This window comes from Perca fluviatilis, chromosome 10 (genome assembly GCF_010015445.1).
Source record: "Perca fluviatilis chromosome 10, GENO_Pfluv_1.0, whole genome shotgun sequence".
Classification (NCBI taxonomy): Eukaryota; Metazoa; Chordata; class Actinopteri; order Perciformes; family Percidae; genus Perca; species Perca fluviatilis.
The window spans coordinates 10,551,803-10,571,210 of record NC_053121.1 but is presented as its reverse complement, the minus strand read 5'-3'; the positions used below and the strand labels follow the sequence as shown (position 1 = coordinate 10,571,210).

The 19,408-nt window shown below is 39.8% G+C and overlaps 1 pseudogene; it reads left to right on the top strand.

The window, feature by feature from the left end:
* LOC120567426 overlaps nucleotides 1-16,249 on the top strand; it is a 91,891-nt pseudogene extending 75,642 nt beyond the window's left edge.
* Nucleotides 16,250-19,408: the final 3,159 nt, after the last annotated feature.

Sequence of the window (19,408 nt, the reverse complement as noted above, 5' to 3'; positions counted from 1 at the left end):
AAACTAGCTTCCATATAACCTCTGCGACTGATGAGATGCACAATAAACTACTACAACTATGTTATCCTTGCCTCCTACAGTATGTATCAAAGTGATTCCCAATCTTAAAAATGAAGTTAGCTGTAGGCTGTCAAAACAAGGTTTGGGAAAGAAAGTTTTGGTCTACTACTGAAATAATTGACACACTAATGTTAAAGATATATGTAACGTTTCAGAGTGGACCTGTTATATATTTTGTTGTGTTATGTACTTAAATTGCACCAAATGTGTCCAACAATGGTCAAACCCAGAGAAATCTGTAATTTTCATCAAAGAACAAGGTCCGTGTCAATGGCGTCATATGCCCTTTCCGCCTGTGTCAATCAATTAGATCTTGGTCTTTTTTTTAACTATATATGTTAACCAGATAAAGGAATTTAGTTATTGGACATATGGATCTTAAGTTATTAGAGAAAAAAGTTGAGCTAACAGAAGCTCATGTCCAGCCGAACAGCTGGAGTTTTACGTGAAAATGCTTTATTTAGCATTGTTACTGGAAAACTAGATTAAAAAAAATATTGTTTAAGCCACATTCTGCATTAACAGGCAATTGTACACTCATACATTGAGGGTGCAATTTTCCGGGGATTTTCCCTTTTCTGGTCTACAAACCCCTGCCTCTGCTGAATTATTTCTATCCCCAGTAGGGACAAAATGACCCCCCCCCCACTCAAAGTGATCATCTACTTCACCAATAGCCTAGACAGCCCAATCTGCCAGCGAGATGATTTCGCCTTGCAGCTCAGGCTGGAAACCTGTACATTTATCTATCCTGTTTCCGTTACACATTTGCGGGAACCAATCACAAACTGGCTTATCCACCTGTCGCGCTATTGGCGGGTTTAACACGATGACAACAGAGAAGCGAAGGCAAGCAGCTTTTTGTTTACATTCAACACGACGGCCACCGAAGCGCAGGTCAAAGGCAAGTTTTCTCTGAAAACAGAACAGAAACTTGCCCTGGAACAATTCCTACAAAAGAAGGATGTGTTTGCCTTACTACCGACCGTTTTCTTTTTACTACCAACTCTGCCTAGCTCTGCAAAGTATGTCACCCGGATCGTTGGTCTGATTGGTTGAAGGACTATCGAATTGCGTACAGAGTCATTTGAACTATGCCCGTTGATCACGCCTCTTGTGCAGTAGAAAATACAGAGCAGACTCCCCAGACTAATGTTCAATCTTAAAAGATTGAGCTTGGTCTGGTGATAGCCAGACTACCAATAGCCTACAATATATAAATGATATACCTAAAATAGAAGTAGTCTATTTTAAACTAAGTAAAGTGTTGTGAACATTAAAACATTAATAGTGAACATTTTACAGAATTGTTCAGCATAAACATTTTTTATTTGCACATTCATTCAATACAACATGCACATTAGATGAATATCAACACACTTTTTCAGAAATAGGCTAGAATATTTAAAGATTTATAATGAAACACTAAAATCATGAGATATGATTATATAGTATGTTGGTAGAAAAGACAATCTTCAGGGGATGAGGGCATGTAGACATGTTGGAACACATGACACTTTGGATCAGATCTTTCTTGTTATATTACACATAGTACACATCTCGATATAATAAAACTACTAATGACTGTAGATAACTAAGTTATGATTAATTAAGTTATGTTTAATTATTCATTTTGTCAAGAACTATTTTAGAAAATGGGAAACGGCACAGATTCAACTGGGACCGGGCACGATATATGCCATTCATGTTAACACTATAATATAACTTCTATAATATGTAGAAGTGTAAAATCTGGAAAACCTTTCCTTTACAGACTTTGGACATTTTATTATTTTCCCATCACTCTCTCTCTCTCTCTCTCAGACATTAACACCATCTATTTTCAGTTTTCTACTGTATGTTTTAAATAATTAAGCTCACTTCTGTATTAATTTCATTCTTTTGTACTAGTTTCCACTCAAGATTTAATGACATTTATCTACTCCGCTCCTTTCAAGTTTGTCACTCATTGTCATTGATGTTTTTGTTATTTACTCATCCCTTGTGAGGATATCTATATCAGCCACTTGGGATTTCACTGCCCTGCTTCCATTCCTTTTTCTTTCTTACATACAAACAGGATCAAGCTAAACCCAATGATTTGTTTTGATAATTGTTCAAAGATACAGTACATGCCAAGCATTTCACTGTGAGCTTTTTCTACAATTATACCAACACTTCAATTCACTGATAATATCAAAAGGTACAATCATCTTATCTAACCCCCATCATCTTGAAATGGAATCTAAAATGTGATAACAAGTACAATCTAATATGAGGGTGAAGGGAGGCTTGTATCATGTTTTGTTGTCATTACTTAGAGTTCCTCATGGGGACAGCAATAACGCACTATAGCTTTAAAGGAACATGGCGACTTTTTGTGACTTTAGCTTATTCACCGTATCCCCCAGAGTTAGATAAGTCCATACATACCCTTCTCATCTCTGTGCGTGTCATAACTCTGTCAGACGCACCCACCTCTAGCCTCCCTTAGCACAGATGCTGTGGGTAACCGACTCCATCTAGCCTACTGCTCCCAATAAGTGACAAAATAACGCCAACATTTTCCTATTTACATTTTGTGATTTGTATAGTCACAGTATGTACAAATAACAAGGTCACAGACACAGCCATATTCTAACCGAGTGATATTACTCCAACTCTGAGCGAACTCCAGGCGAACTCTCTGCTCCTCACAACGAGGCTTCTCAGGTGCTGCGGGCAAATCACTCCGCCCAAGTAGCAGAAGTAGCAGTGCTTTGCCTTCTGAGAATTAGTTCCCAGTATGTATACGGTTAGAATATGGCTGTGTCTCATGTGACCTTGTTATTTGTACACGGTGTGACTATACAAATCACAACATGTAAATAGGAAAATGTTGGCGTTATTTTGTCACTTATTGGGAGCAGTAGACTAGATGGAGCGGGTTACCTCCAGGACCTCTGCTAAACTAGGCTAGCAGTGGGTGCGTCAAACAGAGTTACGACACACACGGAGATGAGAAGGGTATGTATGGAATTATCTAACTCTGGGGGATACGGTGAATAAGCTAAAGTCCCAATAAGTTGGCGTGTTCCTTTAAGGTAAATGGTTTCTTTTACGTTAATAGTGCCATTGTTGCATTGTATCAAAAGAATCTTAAAAATGAGAATCTGCTGTTGACCACACCAGTCTAAAACCTCACTACAATGGTGCTACATACAGTAGTATAGTGTTTAAGAGTTGTGTTCTGGTTTTCAATTTTGTTTTCGCTTCTCTGCCCTTTATGCTCTGGGTGCTTTAGCTCCCTTTATTTAAACACTAGGTTTAACATGTCTGGTATACTTTCACGCTTTGTTTCTGTAGATTAGGCCACTGACCATTCAGAGTCGATGTTTATGTTGCTGGCTTTTTATGATGGGGTGAAGGGCCATTCACATTGTACGTGCAAACGGCAGCGCTGCGCTATGAAACCCATTATTGTCAATGGCTTGCGCGCACAAGAACTGGTCTGCCGCTGCACTGAGTAAAGCACAGGGCAAGCGGCATTTTATGGCTGGCCGCTCTTGTGCGTGCCGCGGTCAAAGTTCAACATGGTTCAACTTTGACCGCGGCACGCGCAAGAGTAGCCGCGGTGCACTGTGACGTGTCTGAATAAAAAGTAAACACCCGAACACACGTGGATCCACAAATGGAACAAGGCTTTCTTTTGTTTCAAAGAAACATTGTCTCCAACAAATTGCTACTGTGTATCCTACACAATGTCGCATGTAGCCTACTGATGTAATGTTGTATGTCTGCTGTAAACACCGGACGCAGACGTGACGTGCATTCAAATATTGGCGCATGTATGACGTAAATTTGCGCTTCATCAGATGAAGGTCTGAGACCGAAACATTGTATTTTTCTAAATAAATTATTGCTTGCGTAATGGTCAGTGTGCGGGACTTTCTCTAAGCTTTTGATCTGCTACTTTTGATCATATCCTACGCACCTGCCTGACAAAAGAGGTGTGCAAAAAAGCTTTCCTACGTTGTACTGCTGTAACAGAAAATGATAATCGACCAAATGTGCTTTTCCTGAATGGGATTAGAAGGTCACCTCGTGTGGTGCTTCTGGTGATCTGACTGCTGTTGTGACATTGGATTGAGTTTAAAGGAGGAGGAGCGGTGTTATGCAAAATTTGTAGACCAGACAGATATCTTTGTATTTGATTACATCTTCCAAGCTCAGCAGTGTATGGTTATTTAGGATAATACTGTCACTACGTTTACAAGCAGCAAATAACCCGTTCAAAACCGGAATATTAGCAATAACCCAGTCGCGCACGGCCATGTAAACACCGGCAAAAACACGAATATGCTCATATTCCTGTTTTTAAAAACACGAATATGCTCATATTCCTGTTTTTAAAAACCCGAAAATGATCCCTGGGTTACCCCTTTTCTAACCCGAAATTTTGGTCATGTAAACGCGTATCGGCATATCCCCATCAAAAGGAACATTGATTTGTTTTCTGCGTATGTTCTATTCGCAAGGAATCTTGGTCTTTTGAATAGAGGAACTTCTTGTGTGCGCCAGAAAACCTGCCAGTATACCGGAAGTAAACAAGAAGTAAACAAGAAGTAAACAAGAAGTAAACAAGAAGTAGAGGTAAACATGGCGAGACACAGCACAGCACCACACTTTTGGAGCGAGGAAGAAACCAATTTCTTTATTAGTGTGGTGAAAACCATGAATATAATGTCTTTTGTTGACGGCAGAAAGTACTGAGATAGTGAGATTTATAAGAAGGTGACCGAAAAGGTACGCGAAGCAGGGTTTGTCCGTACGTCCAGACGCTAACCGTGCGTCGCCGTTTACATCGGGATATTGCCAATTGAAAACAAATTCCATGTATACAGGAGTAACTCTCTCTGCTCACGCATGTAAACCGAATGTTTCAGAAACCCGAATAGTGACCTTAACCCGACCATAACCCGAAAATTGACAGCTTGTAAACGTAGTCATTGATGTGAACTGTCCTTGCTTCTGGTCCAAAACTTTGAGGGTTTTCTTGTGAAGAGTTGCTAATGGCTTTAGTGAGAGTTGCTAATGACTTTAGTGACGAGCTGTTAGTTTGTCCCCAGCTTGTCAGACAATATGTTAGATGTGACATAATCATGACATACATAAATAATTTGGCAGCATTAAAAGTTTGTGCATTTCTAATATTTAAAATTGGCAAGACTAAACTTGACCCTATTGCACACTTTCTTAATATGTGCTTTGAAAGAAAGATTAGAATCAATAATAATGCCCAGATACGGTCCGTATACTTTTTCGTTCATTTGATTTTCATTTCATAAACAGGTATTATAAAACAAAAAGCAAATGGTTATTTGATTTTCGTTTTAAAATACAACATTTGAAATTGAAATACAAGGCATTTTTTCCTTTTCATGGTCAAAAGGGGATGGGAGAAATTTAAATGCTATGATTTTCATTTTCTATTTCATATAACAATAATAATCAGTCGGGAATAGAAATGAAAAAAGGCTTGTTTTTTCATAATCAGAGACCTGATGTTGTCATTCCCAAGGCAACAGCGCCATCGTAGCCTGCCAGGGTTTCAGCCCAGGCTAAAATGACTTTGGAAACCTAACCTAACTCTTGATAATGCTTGGGGGGAATTTTATTTCATAATGTCACATTTATTTATTACCCTCTCTCCCTGCCTCCCTCTGACTCTCTGTCTCTACCCGCCGCGGACAACTTCGCCCCAAGAGAGTCGAACCAGCTGAGGAAATAGACTTTCACTTCACGGCTGTAACGTTATCGTTACGCCACCGTTAACAATCCCAGCAAACTTTCTGTTGCTGCCGTTAAGCTTGCTGATCTGGCAGAGAGTCACCGGCGGTTCGGGATCAGATCACGGGGATCAGACCTCCAGTGCTGGGTCTAATATTCTAATATTAGCTGCTGCAGCTAGCTAGCAGCTAGCCACCAGCCCTGTGACCTCGGTCCCCGCAGTTCGCTCCCCGGTGCTGACTGACTCTGGTCCGTCTGCAGAGCTGGCATTACCCGCTCTAGCTGAGCTGGGAATCTGCCGCGCTCGTGATTTATTCATATTTTCTTTTCTTTGCAGTGATATGCTATGATGCACTGATGCCAGGCAGGCTTGCTCGCTGCTTTTAGTCTGAGTCTGTGAGATAACCAAACTTCCTTTGAATATAACATGCATATAAATAGACAGAATAAATAAAAGTTCCCTGAAATAAATATAAGTAAAACATATGTATTTAGGCTATTGAACTGTAATGACTAATGTCTGTGTTCATATGTATTGCCTCATTTATGTATTTCATGATCTATTTCATAGCCATCTTTATGTATATTTATGTAAAGGGGGCAAAAAACGGATGATCAGTCGCTCAGGAAGTTATAGGCTACAGTTTCCCTCAACTGCAGCCGGGACATTCTAAAGCTTAACGTGGTTTAATGTACCTAAAGAATGATCAATCAGATATCAGTCACTTATCAGTCAGATAACGTCCATAATAATTGGACTTTGGGTTAGATTTTTTGACAGTTTTCAGTGGTCATGAGGATCAATATGAGAGAGAAATTTGGTAATCATTGATCATTAGGTACATTAAACCACGTTAAGCTTTTTTTTCACTTTAACGTTAGAATGTCCCAGCCACAGTTGAGGGAAACTGTAGCCTATAACTTCCTGAGCGACTGATCATTCGTTTTTTGCCCCCCTTTACATAAATATGGCTATGAAATAGTCAGCACCGGGGAGCGAACCAGGGACTCAGGTCACAGGGCTGGTGGCTAGCTGCTAGCTAGCTGCAGCAGCTAATATTAAAATATTAGACCCAGCACCGGAGGTCTGATCCCCGTGATCTGATCCCAAACCGCCGGTAACTCTCGGCCAGATCAGCAAGCTTAACGGCAGCAACCGAAAGTTTGCTGGGATTGTTAACGGTGGCATAACGATAACATTACAGCCGTGAACTGAAATTCTATTTCCTCAGCTGGTTCGACTCTCTTGGGGCGAAGTTGTCTGCGGCGGGTAGAGACAGAGAGACAGAGGGAGGCAGGGAGAGAGGGTAATAAATAAATGTGACATTATGAAATAAAAGTCCCCCCAAGCATTATCAAGAGTTAGGTTTCCAAAGTAATTTAGCCTGGGCTGAAAGCAACACTGGTAGGCTACGCTGGCGCTGTTGCCTTGGAAATGACAACATCCTGTCTCTGAATATGAAAAAAGCAAGCCTTTTTTCATTTCTATTTTCGAGTGTTTTTTTTTTTGTTATATGAAATAGAAAATGAAAATCACAGCATATTTTAAATTTCTCCCATTCCCTTTTGACCATGAAAAGGAAAAAACGCCTTGTATTTCAATTTCAAATTTGGTATTTTAAAACGAAAATCAAATAACCATTTGTTTTTTGTTTTTTAATACCTGTTTATGAAATAAAAATCGAATGAACTAAAAAGTACACGGACCAGATACTTAAATTGTGGCACAATACTAATGTTTTGACCTGAAATGGTTATATTCAAAACAATGTTACATTGTCTTTTTGCGAAAAACATTCCTACAGTTTTATTTACATTAATTTAAAAGGCAGGAATAATTTAGCCAATTTAGCCATAGCAAGTTTGGCAGCAGCCAGATGTTTTGTCTTCGCATGGACATATACTACAGTGCCGTCCGCATACATTAGTGTTTTGATATCAGGGCAAACTGTCAGCAGATCATTAATAAATAAACTAAAGAAAAGGCCTAGTATCAATCCTTGTGGTACCCCTGTGCATAAGTTAAGAGCCGATGAACGATGATTGTTCACAGAAACATATTGACTTTTACCAGTTAAATATGACTTGATCCATTTGATTGCTAACAGGGAGAAGTTAAAAGCAGACAGGTTGGCAATAAGGACTTGATGGTTGACTGTGTCAAAAGCTTTATGAAGGTCTAAAAACACAGCGCCAACAACACCTCCCTTGTTGACCATTGATCAGACCATCTCTTAAAAGAAACAGCTGTTTCCGCAGAGTGATGGGCCCTGAAGCCAAACTGCATCGGATGAAGAGTAAATGTATCATTATTTAAGAAAGAAACAAGCTGCTCCGATACACCCTTCTCAGCAACCTTGGAGATCACAGGTAGAATACTGATTGGTTGGTAGTTACATACGTTCATAGGGTCATTTGACTTAAATATGGGAGTCACAGTCTTCCAGGTAGTTGCGAATATCCCCTGAAGTACTACTAGTACTAGCAGTTTTCTTAACCAAATTTCTTTTTTTACAGTGCTTTGATTTATTTATATTTAATTTAATGCATGCAAGTGGCCATTGCACTCATCCTTGTTGTGGAGCACCTCCGCACTGTGGAGGAACCACTCTACCAGTGACGTGTTGTTATCGGAGTATATAGGGGAGCGCACACCTGAGACGCATGGCAACATGTCCTGGTTGGTGTGAAGAAGACGACGACAGCCTCGCCCCCCATGAAAAATGGTCAAAACAGAAAAGATATGGTAATATAGAACAATGTCAAAAAATAAATAATAAATAAAATAAAATATACATTTACACATACGGAGGAAACATACACGTTAATATAAATTTTGATTCTGATCACATTATTAACATGTAGCTGGCTGATCTGGCTGCAGAAAAGCAGTTATAGTCGCGCTGTCTCATACATATTTTATAATGCCAAAAAAACAATAGCTACACTAAATGTTAAAGAAAATATTTTTCTACAAAATTAAAATCAACCAAAAAAGTCGACCAAAAAATGAGGCTTTCATTTCCAGTCAGACTTACGTAATCCCCCAGATATCATGCAAAGGGCCAGTGAAGGTGTGTCCCAAAGCCATATGGATGAATGTAAAGCAGTGTTAATAGATCACACAGGGAGCAGGGTGGCTCACATTCATCAAAAACCTTTTCTCATTAAGTATTAAGGGCAGGCCGATAGAGGCTGAGGGACGGATCGATCCACTGAGCCAAGGATCTTTAACCCAGATTGTTAGCTGCTGGCTCGACTGGGGAGAAGCAGTGTACACACACACACACACACACACACACAAAATAATAGCGGAATGTACACAGACACATACACTGAATTCAATTAAATTTTATTTATAGTATCATTTCATAACAAGAGTTATCTCAAGACACTTTACAGATAGAGTAGGTCTAGACCACACTCTATAATTTACAAAGAACCAACAATTCCTGTAATTCCCCCAAGAGCAAGCATTCAGTGCGACAGTGTCTGAAAAAAAGAAACTGAAAACATTACTATACTGTATTTGTATTACTCTTTTGGTCGAAAATTTGGTTCGGTTGTTTTTTTGGATGGTTTGGACTTTCTGACAAAATACAGGATATTCTAGCAGGCTATCATTGTGTTGTAAGACCGGGTAAGTTACTTTAAGGAATAGCTCAGTGCTTAGCGTGTACATGAGAGAGAGTGACTGTCGGCTATAGGAGCAGAGAATAAATTAGCAGTTTACTTGTTAAGTGGTAGTAAATGTACAGTGTATATTTCAGTTTGTCTCTGAATAAATGCTGTAGCTCCTCAAACCCCAAGTAATGTAGCACAGGGAGAGCAAGAGTCAGCTGGAAAAAAAACTCAGACACCAGAACCGGGGTGAAGTTAGTTTAACATTTAGGACAGAAATGGGAAGCCTGTCTACAAACCAATCAATTAAGTCTTTGGTGCGCTTGCATAACTGCAATGTGAAACCAAAACTAGCTGGATCAAATGTACACATTATAACAAAAACATGAACCTTGGTTCGGACTTTCAGGTGTGAAAAGGCTGGGCGGGGCCAGCTAGAGAAACAATACTGCACATTCCAGTGGGCTGCATATAACGGAAGTCAACCCAAAAACCTTTTGGCGGATGCACCACTGAGCAACTCTCATAGGAATGAACGGGGCTCCGCTGTCTTATAATACATCTATTGGGTTAGGGGTTCTTTATGGAGCCAGTGGAGTCGCCCACCGCTGTAAATCAGATAGAATGCAGGTTTAAGGCATTTCTGCATTGGCTTAATTTTTCAAGTCCAGAAGTTGCAGCTTAGTATAAACCCATAACAACACACATGACTCCATCACCTATACTACTACCATACCAATACACACACAGGAGGCAGACTGTGGAAGTGATTTGTTGTCTTTGACATTTTTTCTTCTCCTCGCTTTCTGTAACTTCTGCACCACTTTTTCTGTAGTTTTCCTACCAGCTACTATTTTGTTTTGTAAATATATTTGTATTCTGCTTTATCTCTCCTTTGATTTTGTGAGTTTTGTTATATATACATATTTCATTGAAGTGTTGCGGATTTTGTTTCTTTTATACTCTATGCTTTCTTCCTATTGCGCTGCCCTTCCCCACTACTATTTATTTATTTCTTCTCCTCCAATTTTCTCAATTGTTAGAAACCTGCTCTTGAAGATATATTTCTAGTTATTTGTATTCGTGGGTTGTATTTTCCTATAGCTGCCTTCATGGGAATTGATTGTTTTCAGAATTTAATTACTTACTATACTGTAGAGCTTTATAGCTTTAGTTGACTTGAAGTGCTGCTGTTCAATACACAAACACACAGCCAAGTACAAAAAAAGAGCCTTTCAATTTCTCATCTGACTGTGTCAGAAGTGTGTCTATGGTGGTCCTAGATATGGAATTTTAACTAGTTTGAGTTATATCACCCCAGAACTCTTCAGGCTGTGTTTGGTGCATATTTGATAGAAAACGCAATGTCTACTGGGAGAAAAAAACTTTTTACATCAGCCTCCTAGTGATATCTACTTGACAAATATACATTATGCAGGCTTGAAGTATATTCCTATTCATAATTTCCACCTGGCTCTAAACCTAACCTCATATCCACACACATGCCTCCATCTTTCACCGATAGAGCCATTTGTATTCATGCATTCCCCCTTGCTGGGGCTGTCAAACCCTCTTCATTGCTAAGGAGCACGATGAGTCAGGCCAGCACACAGCAGTGAAGTAAATAGGATTACAGCATTAATCAGCGATCACGATTGAGGCATTTTTTAGGCAAAAAACACAGCCGCCATTTATTAATTTATTTTCACTTTACTCGGCTTCGCGTCATGCCTAACAGGCTACTATTTTGACCCTTTGCCGCACTTTGCCATACTTCCTCGTAACACATCCTGCTGCTGCAGGCTGTAGGCATGATGGTATCTACCGGACCGAATAAAAACGCGGATTTTGGTGCCTCATTCCGGTGCCACTGATATGTCTACGCTTCTCTCTGATGCTCTGAAACAGACGTTACAGGCAACAGAAACATCACTGCATGTGACGCTAGTTAACACTACACTCGACAGCAGCTAATGTTATCATACCGATAGCTAGTAGCTGGATTAAAAACGGTTACAATGCTGACAGCTAACGCTAAACGGTGTAAAGTTTGTCTGTATTTCACTGTAGAGGATTCCGACACCGGGATTAACAATCTGCAGCTGCCGTTGACGGAAAAACACAGACGGTGCGTTCAATGAAACTGGTAACCTACATCTTCGTGGTCCATTCAAAGTTATTGTTAAATGCCCTTTTCCCATGTGGTTGTTAAATGCCCTTTTCCCAGGTGGTTGTTTTTGTCGTTCAACAGCTATTTACTAGTGAAATAAGTTATTGTTATAGTTATTACATTATTATTAAATCATTTAATTTTGACCATATGGCCTTAGCAATAAACAAGCCGTTCTTTAATGTCACCAACTGTTGTTTAGTACCCTTCTTTTTTTTTACAGTAAATAAATAAATAATAAACAAATACAAATCTTAAAATCAAGTTCATAAAGTCACTTTCCTTGCATTCATTTGATTCCCAATCAAGATACACTGGTAAGAATTGCTTTCCATTGTTAATATGTACTTAAAATCTGTTCTGAAATGCAAAATAATAGAATTTTAATTGATTCATTGATTAATAATTAACAATTAATAATTAAAAATTTAAAAATGTTTATCGTTTGACAGCCCTATTTTATATCTATTCCAGCAGATCACTAGCCTAGAAATCTAGATGCATCCTAGCGGCAGCAAATGTAATTTGCAGCCAGGGTCAGTCTAGCAACTCTCCGTTGGCTTGCGAGCTGGAAAAAACAAATTCTGGTCAGGCCAATCACATCGTGTATAAAATCGGTGGGCAGGCTTAACATAAAGACAGCAGACTTGCAATGGTTCCGTGTGAATTCCCTGCTACTTGAAAACAAAGGAGATGGCTGCTGCTGCTGGCGAACAGCGGTCTTTCGAATTGGCTTTGGCCGCGACTCTGGAAGACTTGGGGCCCTATCTTGCACTCAGCTCAATTGGCTTTGTACACCGACGCATGTATCATTCCTATTTTGCACCCGACGCACAGCGGACTTTTCCCTCCACAGACGCACGTCGGTAAATTATGGAATGTATTTGCGCTCCCGGGGGCGGTTCAGCGAAAAGAGGAGGCGTGTTCAGGCGCAAACGTTCCGTGGTGCTATTTTGCAGTTTCAGAAAACAATTCCGCCATTGACCAGGAAAAACCTGGTCTAAAGTCAGTGGCGCTAGTCTAAAGTCAGTAGCGCGTTATGCAAATGCTATTTTAGGGGCGCATACTTGACCATAATGTAGCGTGCGCACAACACGCATACACTTTGGTTCTCTCATCTACACGGATGCAGCAGTTCCCATTTTTGCAAACCATACATAATTACAAGGAAAAATATTACTGAAAATGCGCTTCAGGTGTTTGGATTGGTCAGGAGGCACTTTACAGTACAGTCCTCAAAAAGTCGCAGCATTCTTTGTGGCTTGTTGTGTTTTACACAACATTTCCATGAATCATGGATGTGTTGATGACATAAATGAGGAAATATTAGGGGACTTAAGGAGACGTGACGTGAACTACGGCGGGATTGGACACTCCGGCGGGATCTGGTCCGGGAGTGGCAATGCGCTCCTGGTGGGGCGGGTGGACGGAGATAGACTGGGGAGAGGAAGAAGGGGCACAACTGGAGCAGGTGGTGCATTTGGAGGCCCACGCTCCATGGCTGCAGCAATCCTCTCCAGATGCACCTGAGAGGCCGCAGCAACATGGCGTGCGCCAGGCAAATCCGCCGTCATAATAGCAACCCGCCATGGAACAAGCGCGCCTGCTCTTAAAGGGAATGTGAGATGACGCTCTGATTGGTTTATTGCACGTTACGCCCAAACCCCACCTAGCTACTTCAAAGCAATCCATTTTAGATTTGCATTGGGCGCAAGAGTAATTTATCCTGCCGGTATAATAGCAACAGCGCCCGAGATCCACCCACAAAGCTACTTGCATTTCACGTTTGATACTTGCGTTTAAGATCGTTAAAATAGGGCCCTTGGAGTTAAGCACTGAAGTAATTCTTAAAAAAGGAAGATGTGTTCGGAGTTTTGCCGACCGGATATGGCAAAAGTTTAATCTATCAACTAGCGTTGCTCTGGTTGGCTATGAGTGCAGAGGGACTTTGAAAGACAACCGTTTATCCCGCCCATCGGATTGAGCCCTGCCAATGGTGAGTTGTTATTAAGCTATTAAAATAATAATTGTTGGCATGATTTATAAATCATCATTTAATGTTAAACATACATGTGGCAGCGTGAATCCTTATAACTGTATCTTTGGATGGCTAACTTAGTGACTACCTTACCTATAGGCCAGTAAGCCTATCATCAGTGGGGATTTATATTTGCTAATAATATGTTGGATTCATTAATTTTTTAAACTTTCAAAAATTAACAATAATTTGGAGGCCCCTCTGCAGTGACTCTGAGGACCCCATAGGGGTCCTGGACCCCCTGTTGAAGATCTCTTGGCTACTACATCTGAATTTAGCATTAAAGTGCTTTATTGACCTCAGAAATAGTAGTTCAACCCAAAAGATATATATATATATATATATATATATATATATATATATATAATAATATATATATAATTATATATACATCTTATATATATATATATATATATATATATATATAATATATATATATATATATATATATATATATATATTATATATATATATATATATATAAGATGTATCATTGCAGTGAAACAGATACTATGTTAATGTGTTTACATTACTTTTTCTGCCCCTAATACTGTTGTAAATAATGTAAGTTAAATTGGCAATCGTAAGATTTCAGTCCTGGTTGATGTAGAATTTCTATTTGAGCGAAAACAATGGAATTGTGCTGAGAGTTTAGCAGTCTGAAGCATAGAAATTAAATGAATATGTCTGGGAGGCTTGTGTTTTTACATGAGCTTCACGTTTTTAGAATTGTGTGAGTAGTTACATTTTTTGTGTGTATACAATGTAGAAAAACTTATATTTCCGGGAGATGACACGCCAGACGCCCAGTTACTGCAAATATATAAATATTGCTCCTCAGTTAGCCATAGGCTCAATCACCATTGTGTCACCTCCTTCTGTGATAGATTTGACTTAACAGATATTTATTTATAATGAAAATATTTTACAATACAGCTTAATTCCTGAATAATTCAACAGACATAATTACAGTAAGGCCCATGTGGTGAATAATAAGAATCTTACTTTAAAAGCTTTATAATTACAACTGGAGAATATCCAAGTTAGTGTAGTGATCCAAAATCTATGGAAATAAGAACATTATGTAATGTCTAACAGTAATGCCAGCAGCAATGTTTTCAAACTTTCGCTAGATGTTTTTGTTCACTGTGAAAACCTGTCACTGCTGGACTCCATTGTAAAAGCCATGAATCCAAGCTGACTACACCTACTGTTCTCTGTGAAGGAGCAAACAAATCTTTTACAGCCACCTTTCAAGTCTGCAGGGGATGATGGTTGATACTGAAAAGACAGATCCCTTTATTCTACCGTAGGCATTTGTCGGTGAGATGCAACAGTGAGTTTCAGTCATTGGTAATGTTTATCACAACTGTACTATAGACCATCAATTTGCACCATTCGTGGTCCAAAATCATAAACAAAAGCCAAATGTAGCTGCATATTAATTTCCTGTTAATACAGTGCTATCAGTCTGCCGTCTCTCAATATACACTACATGCTATTGTTAACATAGAGAACTAAGGCATGCTTTACTGGTCACATACTTGATCTTGGTATTGACCAAGTGATAACCTCCCGCAGATGTGATTGAACATTTGTTTAACCCTTGAAAGCAACAACTCAATAGAAAGTTTCCAGTAACATAAAGGATGAGAGAGGATTTGCCAGGGGCTGATGAAAACTTGACAATGGCAGCCAAGGAGGGACACACAACCTCATTATTGCCTGTCTGATTCTTGATGTCTCTGGTGACTGTGTAGATATGCCTGTGGGGCAGTGGGAGCTGAGGTAAGTCAATTCCAATTCAAAGTTATTAAGGGTAGACAAAGTCACTGAGAGACACTGAAAAGGTACCTTAAACTCAACAACTTAAGCTACTGCTTCAGCATATTCCGCATCCAAATATCACTGAATAAAAGTGTATTGGACAGGCAAAGGTGCTGTATCTTTACTACTTGTGTTCAGACACATTGTGTTGCATTCACGTAATGTCTGCAGAATGGGAAGACCCAACCCACCAGGTCGTTAAATACAGACAATTTGTCACGCTCCTCAGCATCTGATACCAACGGACAAGGCACCCTTTAGCATCTGTTTGAAACACACCAGGCTTTCAACTAACTCCCATGGAAAGCCATCCCTGGTAATATTAAGCCCAGTTCAGACCAAAGATTAGTAACGAGAAGAGTTGAAACTTAAAAGTAAATGCAGTGCTCCGGTTTGCTATTTTCTGAAACCAACCAAGATGGTGTATTATCTGTTGTATTATGGTGTATTATGCATTGGCTCCCGGTTAAATTCCGTTTAGATTTTAAAGTTTTGCTTTTAACTTACAAAGCACTTAACAATGGGCTCCTTCATATCTTCAAGATCTTCTTCATATTCACACTCCTTCCCGCACTCTATGATCTGCTTCTGCACTTACACTTGTTCTGCCACGCACTAGGACAGCTTCTATGGGGTCACGAGCTTTTGGCTATGCTGCTCCCCATTTATGGAACTCTCTTCCTGTGGAAGTTCGAAACAGTTCTAGTCTCTCAGTTTTTAAATCTCATCTTAAAACGTATCTGTTTAGGCAGGCTTTCATGTGATTAATGTTTGATGTTGTACTGGTTTGATTTTTCTTTTTCTTCTTTAAATGTTTTTATAAATTTTGTAAGGCGTCCTTGAGTGCCATGAAAGGCGCCTTTAAATAAAATGTATTATTATTATTATTATTATCTCCATAGCAACGACTCTCTGAACTTCTGTTCTAACTTCCATCTTTTTCAGGCTTTTTTGTAGCTGAATAAAATTTGTATTGTCTAAAAATATGAATGAGGATAGTGAGATACTTGCTTATACCGTGCTCACGGGCGCTGACTGAGTACATTTACATGCACACCAATATTCCACTATTATTCCGAAAATGACAATATTCCGAATTCCACAACGGAGGTGTTTCCAGGGGACACTTTTAAGTGATGCACAGGTGGCTGCAGATGGTTGAGGTTATAGCTACGGCAACGGCAAGTTTAAACAGCGAAACAAAAAGTTAAATTAAGGAAAAAGATCGTGGTTGGGATGAAAACACACCCGGGGAACGAAGTATTCAAAATATATTGTTATATTAGCCTAGGCTTTGCGAGATTTAACGTTACAACCGCTGCGGATTGATCGATTTTGAGGACTTCTTAAACTCAGCTAGTCAGTGATGTAACGTACCGTGGTAAAGTTGGTTTTATATTGGACATTGGACACATTCCAAAAAATTCTATTATGCAGCTTGAACTTTTGACCTATCCATCTCAAACCACATCTGGCGAACTCAGCTAACTGCCCTACACATAAAACAAAGCTTATTTTTTCAAAAAACCCACGCTTTGATTTTATTAATATTTTTTACTCTCATAAAATGCTATAAATCTATTATGCAGCTTGACCTTTTCACCTATTCATCTCAAAACACATCTGGTGAACTCAGCTAACTGCCCTACACATAACACAAAGCTTCTTTTTTCAAAAAATCCACCCTTTGATTTTATAATTCTTTTTAATTTTTGTTTTCTTCTTAAATTTTATACTTCAAAAAATGCTATAAATCTATTTATATCTAAGAAGCTTTGTGTGATGTATAGGCAGTTAGCTGAGTCACCAGGGAGTCGGAAAATATCAATATGCTATCAATTACCTGTTTTATATAGATTTCTCGCTTTCGGTGTGAGAGGTCCTGGGTTCCTGGCCTTTTATTTGCTCGAATTACTGTAATATATTCCTTATCTTTATTATGCATGTGTGCAAAATTCAGTGTTGCTACCTTACCTTGTCTAATCAAAGATATGTGCGGTACATTACACCAATGACTAGCCGAGTTCAAGAAGTCATCAAAATCAATCAATCCGCAGCGGTTGTAACGTTAAATCTTGCAAAGCCTAGGCTAATATAACAATATAATTTTAATACTTTGTTCCCTGGATGTATTTTCATTAGCCTGGCTCCGCCCTCCTACATACTTCTGCTCAATTTTCATTTTCCTTCAGTACTAAGGGTTCAGGCTTTGCGGTTTATTCTTGGGTTTTCTCCGGCCAAATATTTGGTCCAATCAGTAAACAGAGGGAGTGGCTGAGAACGATGACGTTGAGGACGTGCACTAGAAAGATGCGAGCGAAGCCATTTGGTCCGTTGTGGCAACGCTGCCGAATATCCAGAAGTTAAAGCCCAAGCAATAACAATGGGCCTCATTCACCAACCGTTCTTACGAAGAAATGTGTTCTTAAACCCTTCTTACGCACTTTTTACGAAGATTCTGGCATTCACTAATGTTTTCTTAACTTGGATTTGTTCTTAGCTAAGAACAAAATCTACGAACACTGAAAAGCACTCTTACGCACATTTGAATGATGACAGTTTGCTCCAAATGATTGGTTACTGCATTTTATTTAATTCTACAGTGGTTTACAATGATAGTATTGTACTGTAATGTATTTCTGATCATTTGTTGAAAAAGAAATCATATTATGCAAAAAAACACTAAGGGCCCTATCTTGCACTCAGCGCAATTGCCTTTGTACACCGACGCATGTATCATTCCTATTTTGCACACCACGCAGAGCGGACTTTTCCCTCCACAGATGCACGTCGGTAAATTAGGGAATGTATTTGAAGAGGAGGCGTGTTCCGGCGCAAACGTTACGTGGTGCTATTTTGCAGTTTCAGAAAACAATTCCGCCACAGACCAGGAAAAACCTGGTCTAAAGTCAGTGGCGCTAGTCTAAAGTCAGTAGCGCGTTATTCAGATGCTATTTTAGGGACGAATGCTTGGCCATAATGTAGCGTGTGCACAACATGCATTCACTTCTCTCATCTATAGCAGTTCACATTTTTGCAAACCATACATAATTACAAAGAAAAATATTACTGAAAATGCGCTTCAGGTGTTTGGATAGGTCAGGAGGCACTTTACAGTACAATCCTCAAAAAGTCGCAGCATTCTTTGTGGCTTGTTGTGTTTTACACAACATTTCCATGAATCATGGATGTGTTAATGATGACATAAATGAGGAAATATTAGAGGACTTAAGGAGACGTGATGTTGAACTATGGTGGGATTGGACACTCCGGCGGAATCTGGTCCGGGAGTGGCAATGCGCGATGCGCTCCTGATGGAGCGGGTGGACGGAGATGGAGTGGGGGGAGGAGGAAGCGGCACAACAGGTGCAGGTGGTGCGTTTGGAAGCCCACGCTGCATGGCTGCAGCAATCCTCTCCAGACTTGAGGAGATGCGCCCAAGAGGCCGCAGCAACATCGCCACCCGGACAAGACGGGCATTTATTACTTTGCCGCATCCCGGACAGCTCCCGCTGGCGTGCGCCAGGCAAATCCACCGTCATAATAGCAATCCACCATGGAACAAGTGTGCCTGCTCTTAAAGGGAATGTGAGATGACGCTCTGATTGGTTATTTTCACGTTACGCCCAAACCGCACCTAGCTAATTCAGACCAACCCATTTAAGATTTGCGTTGGGCCCAAGAGTCATTTATCCCGCCGGTATAATAGCAACAGCGCCCGAGATCCGCCCACAAAGCTATTTGCGTTTTGCGTTTCACACTTTATTACATTACATTACATTACATGTCATTTAGCTGACGCTTTTATCCAAAGCGACTTACAATTGCTATGTATGTCAAAGGTCGCACGCCTCCGGAGCAACTAGGGGTTAAGTGTATTGCTCAGGAACACATTGGTGGGTGTATCGCAGTGGGAATCGAAC